This window comes from Ruditapes philippinarum, unplaced genomic scaffold (assembly GCF_026571515.1).
Source record: "Ruditapes philippinarum isolate M1 unplaced genomic scaffold, ASM2657151v2 ctg5695_1_1_1_1, whole genome shotgun sequence".
Taxonomy (NCBI): domain Eukaryota; kingdom Metazoa; phylum Mollusca; class Bivalvia; order Venerida; family Veneridae; genus Ruditapes; species Ruditapes philippinarum.
In genome coordinates this window covers 78305-87760 of record NW_026864302.1, presented here as the reverse complement: position 1 = coordinate 87760, position 9456 = coordinate 78305, and positions in this window count along the sequence as shown.

Sequence of the window (9456 nt, the reverse complement as noted above, 5' to 3'; positions counted from 1 at the left end):
TTTCCAATCAACGTAACATCGTGCCACCGCCCGCTGTCACCATTGTACCAGCGTGAACGGGATTTAGTTATGTTTCAGTTCGCCTTCAGGTTAAGCCAATCAATTACTTTGAAATTAGAAATTATTATGATTAATAGTTCACTTTAGGTTTTCTAAATGAAAACATAAGCAAATCTATTGAGATTACACTTGACATGGGTAAACGGCGAACCTCATTCTAAAAAAGAATTCTCACGTTAGTCGGGAATAATGGACAAAAATTCAGTAAAAAATGACTGAGCACAAATGTGCTTTTTGCCCCTTAAAAACACATAGACAAATGTGCTTTCTTGTCCCTTAAAAATCTTGATCGGAGCACAAATTAGTTTTTTGGGGTAGACATTTGAGGTCCCATTTGTCTCATGTAGGACAAATGCGACCGCATTGTTCTTACGTAAGACAAATGTGCTCCGAGACAACTGTGCTCCTACAAAGCATGAAATAAAGGCGTTATAACGCGACCCAAAAAGCGTAATAACGTAAATTAAGGCGTTATAACGCGAATCAAAAGGCGTAATAATGCGAACCAAAAGGCGTTATAACGTAAAACAAAAGGTGTTTTAACGCTTATTTAATACCATATAAATTCCAAACAGTTTGGCCCTAAGTAATGTAAGAAATGAGAAGAACAATGGATGAATCTAAATGAATTGATCGAAGATGATAGACGTTTTATTTTTCATTCTTACGGATACGTCCTAAGGCCACAGTCTGAGTTTTTTTTAAATCTTTTATTAGGAAATGCTTTCGTCAGATTAGAGGTTAACTATCACCCAACTATAGATAGTTTCTACAAAGACAAAGAAAAGGTGCAATGTCTCCTATAATTGGACTTAACTGAAACACTTTATCACCATTTAGCATACCTATCAATAATCACCTAATGTGACTAACTTATACCTTATGAACGTTTTCCCCAAACTTTTACCTATAAGCCTATTGACCTAAGCTTAATTAGGAATGGGTTCACAGATTAGAAGTACTAGAGTTATTTAGGTAATCATACAGGATAATATCCGTAGATGATTGAACATATAACGCACATATAAATAAGATAAGATATAAAATAAAATAGAAAAGAAAAGAAATTCATTAACTATAGTGACATTGTTAAACAATACTGTCGATACATTGAATTCAGAGTAACTTATTAGCGTCCTCCAATGGACCTATAAGGCACCAAGTCACCTTATATTGGCAAAGATTAAAAAAATTATGACAAATAGTTTGCATTATTACTGTGCAAATGGAATGATAGTTATTGTAAATGTATATTATATTATTCTATACGAGTTTATATCTTGAGCAATAAATTCTTCCTTTCTCACGTTACTAGGCCATTTAATTAGTATAAATATTTGATTCGCGTTATAACGCCTTTATACGCCTTTTGATTCCCGTAATAATGCCTTTATTCGCGTTATAACGCCTTTGCATTTTTATTTTTTTTTATTTTATTTGACACTATTAGGCTTTCGTAAAAGCATGAATATCGGTCACATAAATAGTTTGAACAGCGTTACTGAGAAATGCCATTAAGACCTTTTTATGTTTATTATTGCCGGTGATTACTCGGTCTTTCATTTATTTATTTCAATATTATATAAATATACGTACTTTGTAAGTAAGTCCTATGAAAGACACAAAGTGTGGAGATGGACAAGGCGGTGGACAATCAGGGTATTCAAAGTATGGAGACTGATCATCGAAATCTGTTACACGTATTACCAATGTGGTATAACTTGTCTTGGCGGTAGGGCTTGACGGAGCCGCATCCTGTGAAAAAAAAGTAATTTCATTTCAGCTATAACTTAGAATTGTAAGTTTCTTCTATGTATTATTTTGTTGTTGTTGTTGTTTCTGTGACATGTTTTATGTACTATTTTATTTATCATAATATCTTTCATTTCGAGGAAACAAAATTTGATAATAATTTTGTGATAATGCCTTTTGTATGTTCTGCCGATTGTGACATATAGCGGCGATGTGATATATATCGCAGTCACCGATTTGGAAATTGCACCGCTATATAACATCCACTTTAGTTTTCTCAAAATAATAAGAATACTATATCGAATATTATCCGTGCGTCCGAACCTTGTAATTTACTATTTTCGTTACATATTTGCTTACAGTGCAACGTTGTATAAACAATATGTGTGAATTGTTTAGTAACTGGTTCATCAGTTCCTGGTAGAATTGTTGGTTAAAGGCTATCTTCATTCGTTGTAGCAATACCACGTGAATTTGGCGTCATTTTCAAGATATATTTTGCTCGACTCGAAAAGTATTTTATTTCTGTAACAATTTCTTTGTGATATGCTCCAGTCTATGGGGAAAAATATTAGCTTTCCACAGAATATTGGATCTCTCACAGTTTATGAGCCGTTTTTATTTTTTGTTTTTGTGATGTATTATTATACAACTTACGGATACACTCAGGTTGAGAAAAACTCTGCTTCTCGCCATGGTATCAAAATCGAGCTTTTTGGCAAGAGTTATGTCTCCTTTAGATGATGCTGGTATATTGAAAAAGTTTGCACCGTCAAACTGTAAATTAATTATGTCAAATAGTTGAGGAACCATTATATTTCGTTTTGACCTAACAATTTAATTTATCATTGTTTTAATGGATATATCAGTGTCAGAGCTAGTTAAAATCCGAACTTTATAATTGTCCGTCTCTTGTAAAGAATATGACGATGGCTTGTTCAAAAATGAAAAGCTCCTTTTATTACAATCTCTAAAGTTAAGCAATTTTTAAATTAGATATACTTCGTTAACAAATCAAATTACTTACATCTATTAAACTGTACTTTTGAATGGCAAAAATGTAGTTTTTAGCACCTTCGACGTCAACATCAGTAACCCTTGACCTCAGGGAAAATACTAATGAACCCACAGCCAAAGACTTAACATGAAAATATAAAAAAAATGTTGTCCAAAAGAAAATATGGGCAAAATGCCTTTAAAAAGTACTCACATAAAAAATGGTAGACAAGAAAGACAAACGATGATGCAGTTTTAGATGCGTGGAAAATTGAACAGTTAAGCATTAAATCCCTTTAGTAACATATAAAGTTTATTCAATTAATGCTCAATTCACACGTATAACATGCCAATATAAGGTTTAAAATATTTCAGAGATTTAACTAAAGAGGTACATATTCCATATCTGTTATAGACATACCTGTATTTTCTATACGAGGGAAAAGATATTTTGTATTCCATATTTTTTATATCAATCAACAATGAAATGTTTTGTTTAAGAGATTCGCAATGAATTAAGTAAACTTGATCTTAAAATTTTATTTTATTAAATTTTTTTTTTTAATGTTGGGTAACACAGCTTTGTTTTAGATTTTCGTAACAAACTATAATTAAGATTTTATATGATATTAAAATTGTCTGTAGTAAATAGGTGTTTGTAACAAATTTTGTCTGTAAGGACAAAATGGATTAAGGGGCATGGATCTGTAAAAAAGGTAACTCAGAGTTAAGGTCCTGTGCCCATCATGTTAGATTGTGACAGAGAACAAGTGTATTGAGTTTCAACCCATTTCCTTCTGTAATATTTGAGATACCGATTTGCACGCAAATCTCTCTCTCTCTCTCTCTCTCTCTCTCTCTCTCTCTCTCCTCTCTCTCTCTCTCTCTCTCTCTCTCTCTCTCTCTCTTCTCTCTCTCCCCCTCCCTCCCTCTCTCTCTCTCCCTCCCTCTCTCCCTCTCTCTCTCTCTCTCTCTCTCTCTCTCCTTCGAAAAGTCGACCTATTAAAACAGAATTACATGTCAGTAGTTCAAATAAGGCATGCTATGTGGTAATATAACTAAGCATCAAACACATTACTACCATTATTTTCATTAATTTTCTATTTCTATAATATTTAAACAAACAAAACTACTTGTACTCATCGTAAAGCAAATGACACAATACTTAAATTATGATTACAATCATACCTCCTTCAACGTGACGTTGTATGGGCCGTTATAAAAAACGGGAAAGAATTCGTTTACTCCAGCCACGTTAATAAACACTTCATTCTGAAGTTAAAATATAATGTTTTCTTATCGTTTTTAATTCATCTTTTGTCATACTTACACATATTCTGTTTTTTGTGTTAACAATAACAAGAGGAAAAATAGAAATATTGTTATTTGGGTATTGTTAAAATGTTTATGATTCTAGGTACATGTATGCGGTTATACCGTTATAAACAGTGATAAACTTGTATACTATTTGGAACACCGGCAACTTCTTAAGAATGTCATTGAATATTTAAATGGCTCAAAACAATTCATGGTTTGTTATCCATATATTTTTACGTAATTTAACAAAATTTCAAACAAAAATCTTAAAGATAAAATTGACACAACTTCATAGAAGTTTAAATGTTTGAAGTTTCTAATCAGCTACAATCTGTACAATTCTTTGAATCAGCAATCATGTCGACAGCATATCACATTGTAAATTAACACCTTTATTTATATTAAAATGGCTCAGTTATACGGTAGGTTGGAAGTAAATAACAAAAAGAAACTTATTTTATGCAGTATCATAAAAATGATTTTCATTAGAATGCAGGAAACTTGGGAAAACACCATAAGACACTTTAAAACGAGATTTTCTTGTTGCTCTGCCTTCCTTTAAGGCATCGAGTACTTGAGTTAAAAGTCATTAGGCTGTACTTTTTTGTACATGTTTACACAATCATGTATTTTTTTATTTATTTCGTCTAATGTAACCATGACCATTGTTAGAATTTCACTTGGCGGCGATTAATTTTATTTACACTTTCGTGTCATTAGGAACATATTGAGGATAAGAGTGAGGTTTGGCGCGCCTGAAACCGGTTTAAACTTCCAAGTGGTGTATCTACCACTGACCGTTCCAAGGTGGTACCCCACTGTGTTTCTTCACGTTTTTTCATGTCTGTATTTTAATTGTTGAATGTTTACATGTTTTTATGATGACTGCCTTGCTGGATTGTCGTTGACGGTAGGTATTTTTCTCACCCCCCCCCCCGTCCGATTTTTTTTACCCAACCCCTTTTCACCCTTACAGCCCTTATTCCTTTACTTTCCATATGAGCCCGTTTTTAGTTTTTATTATTTCACACTTTACGTGTCCCTCTCGTTTCGTCGCCCTAATCTCCCTCCAAATTTTGGTTTGGTGCATTCTGGCGGCCCTGCTTGGGGTGTGTCTGGGGCTGCGCTCTATGAACGTTGCCTTGCCTTAATTGATTTTTTATTCTCGTTTTTAAAATATATGTAACATTTTTAACTCCTTGATACTCCTCATGAAAGAACGAGTCATAAATCGCAAATAAATGCATTATTATATAATCTATAAATAGCTTTGAAATGCCTTTCCCTGATTGGCTAACAAGCAACTTTTTGTAAAAATAACAGGTCAATATCAAGTATATTCGCTTTTTGTTCCTAAAAATAGATTTCAGAAGTATATTCACCGGGTTTTCTTCAAAAAAATAGATTTTCTGGAAATTCCTCGAAAGACGCGAGACTATGACATGATGTCACGTCAAGTTTGTTGTAATATATTATCTGAAAAAAAAGTTGGATGACTCTTAAAATAAGAGTCAAATTAGTTTATTTTATTAACGTCTTTTACATTTTAAAGAACACTAAAAATAATCTTGCTAATGCGCTCATTGAAAATAAGACAAGCTGAAAAATGTTGAATTCCGACCTAGCAATAGCAGATTTAATAAAGCCATATAAAAAGCTATTTATAAATCATATAATAAAGCAGATATGTACTTTTTAGCTGGTGAATATGATGTGATATGTACTGAAAAATTAATATTGACCGAGGCGATATTATTTTTTTCAGTACATATCACATCATATTCGCCAGCTAAAATGTCCATATTTGTATATTATTATATAATCTATAAATAGCTTTGAAATGCCTTTCCCTGATTGGCTAACAAGCAACTTTTTGTAAAAAAATACAGGTCAATATCAGAGTATATTCATTGTTTTTTTCCTAAAAATGCTGCATTGAATATGGAAGGATAGCATATAAATAGAATAATTACAATTTTGCCGCCACATGTGACCATCACCTCTATAATTCTAATATCTGCTCCATACTAAAATATAAAGATAACATTTTCATGAAATATATAGATATTTTCTAGAAATGAACTGCATATATTCAGCATTTGCATATCATCTTTTCAAAATAAATTATGTAATATAATTGATATTCTTTGACAATTTTTCAATATCAGTGTACATAACTAACTAAATGAAATCAATTTGAAGAAATAACAAAACAGAGAAACGGTACAAAAATCTCTGAAATAATTCAAATGAATCAAAAACTTTCTTTATACAGTTGTATGGTTTGTATGTTTAACAAAATATAATATTATTGGCCATATTTAAAAAACAATAGCAAATTTTTTATTATAACATATCTAACCAGCATGAACTCTTCCAGATCTAGGGACTTTCGAATTTATCAGTTTGAAAGGTTGTGTTATCATTAATTAACGAAAGTCTGTCCCTCCAATGCGGCGCCGGCAAATCCTTGTGTTGGACTTTTAATGGTAAACGACGGAGTTGTTCCCTGAGGTTTGGTGGTATTTTAAAATAACCAGTGCCTATAAATTTATGGATTTAAATTATTATTCAGACGGATCTTAAGTATTGGTGCATTAACGATAACTTAATACTCAAGTAGTTAAGGTGTGGATGGAATTTCTTTTACTGTTTCCTGTGAACTTTGAGGAAATCAATCTTTCTCTCTGACGGATTTTGGAGCACTGACTTATGTACGATTTTTTTTTTTTGGATTTTTTCCCCAAGGAAAGATGGTACTTCCCCCGAAAAAAAATTCGAATGAGATAAACCCCGTAGAATAAAAAAAGCTCTGATTTTAGCAACCCTGGGGAAATTACGTTCATTAAACCTTCTTTCCCTTTTTATCTTTTTTTTCAATTTTACAGCATAAGGTGAAACAAGGAGAGGTTTAAAGTAAAATAGACAAAATTTATATGAAAAAGTTAGCTAAAAAATTATGAAAATTGAAATACTGGGAATCACACCCTTAAAAAATAATGATCCCCATTTTTGATTTTATAAAGTATACTTTGTATCAACTTAAAATTTTGATATACACATGACCAACAAAACTTAGATTACACATCCATTTTTCTGTTTTCCCAATAGTAAAAGGGACTGAAGCAAAATACGCATATCTTAAAATATAATCTAAAAATTATTATCAATCACACCTTACACATAAAAAACGTGATTTGTTATAATGTTTTATTGTTATAATCACTAGATGCTTGATTTATCTTTTCTGGTACATTAACATCTGCAGGAGCATGAGGAGGCAATGAAAGGCCACGCACGCACGACAGGGGACTTGATATGTTTAGGGCTTCTGCAGATGTAAATGCAAAGAAAAAAGAATAATCGCTTTTCTTGCATTTAAGTATACGTCAGATTCGGTAATTTGGTGTTTCTTTGTTTGTTTGCGTCAAAAGAAATCGATTGTCATGTTTTTCACGTACCATTGCGCAATCGGAACACCTCCGTGATTCTTTTCTATCAAGTTTATGTTAACTTAGCATTTCGTTCGTAATAAACGTGTGGAACACTCTCATGAAATTGTTCTATAATTTTAATCTCAGATAGATATTATACTGTTTTTAAACAAATGATTATCCTACTTTACTCGGGATAAAAAAATTTTTGAAATGCCCAGAAAAGGGATTTAAATTTTAAGTCGCTAATATAAAAGTTAGATTTGACTTCCTATAAAAAAACAGATTTGACGAAATGTTTTTATTGTTAAAAAATTTCTTGAAAAAGGGGGGATCCTGAAGCTAATCAAAAAAAATTAAAAAAAAACTGGGGTTTTGATCGTTTGATTGAGGTTGTCCCTAAAATTAACAAAAAATGAAATTTTCCATTATCCCTCTAGACTAAATTTTCAAAAATTTAAAAGTGCTGGAAAATTTTTTGGAGCCCAAAAAAGTTAAAAAGAAACACAAACCCCTGATTTAAAACATGCAACGAAATCATTTTGTTAAAATTATTTTTTTCCACCCATTCATAAAAGCACTATTAAAAAAAAAAGTATTTTTCATTTTTTTTATATAAGAAAACCCATTTTACTGGCACTGGTATTTAGAGGTTTTTTTTTAAATTGACTATTTTGACGATGACATTTTGTATTTCCGTTTTTTCATTTTAATTCATGACCAACAAATTTAGAATGTTTTTTTATTAAGATAAGTCTTAGAAAAAATTAAATAGAATTATGTTTTTTTTGTTTTAAAATTTTGTACTTTATTAAAGATTATGCGTATTTTTTTTGTTGAATTACTATAGAAAATATAAAAGCTGGTTTAAATAGTTATCATAAAAAATAGGGAAAAAAGGTGATCCCTCGAAGCTTAATCAAACAAAATTACATGCTTTAGATTTGGTTTTAATAAAGTCCGAAATTAAGGGGATAATAAAAGTGAACACAAAGTGAAGTACGGGAAGTATTTACGCTCCCACAACAGACCAGGACATGCTTTTTGTGTAAAAAAAATTTGAAAAAACCTTTCCCCTCGGAGGCATTAATTAAAAAAAATTACATAAAATTGCAGCTGGTTTGATGAATTTGTACGAAATTCTAGATCAATTAAATTTTTTGGGTCTTTTTTTGGTTTGTTTGTAAAGTATTAAAAAACAACTAAATTTAATCCCCTATTTATTTTAAGTAAAAATAATGGTGCAAATTCTACTTATGTTTATGGGGGAAATTGGGTAAAGTATTAATTTTCACTTAAACGGAAAAATTCGAAAACTTTTCTTAAAAAAAAAATTTAATATCTTTTATTTTTTTCAGCATTTGTTTTATTTTTTTCTCTAAACAATATAAAAAATTTTTTTCTTGATTGCTATTTTTAACGAAAGACAGTCTTAATATTTACAATATATAAACCTTTTTTTCTATAAAATGTAAACCCTTAAAGTACCGCTGTTTCACAAAATCACGCGATAATGTTTATCAATATTTGTAAAAGGGCGGATAGGCTAAAAAAATTTTGAATAAAAAATTGTTTTATCTGAAATAACAGTACATTATAACTGTGGTCGGGTTCAAGTTTTTTTAAAAAATGTTTGAAAAAAAAAAACATTTTTTTTAATTGAAATCAAAAATTATTTAATATTTTTTTCGAAAAGGGGAAATAAAGGGGTGCGATATAAAATTTTTTTCAAAATTTTTTTATTTCCAAAAATTATTTATATTTATTTCAATCTAAAAATTACGTTTGAAACATTGAAAACCTTTAATTTTTTTAAAAAATATAAATTGATAAAAAATAATCGAAATTTCTTGACAAAAAATTTGTGAAGTGGGAATTAACCCTTAAGGAGATCACT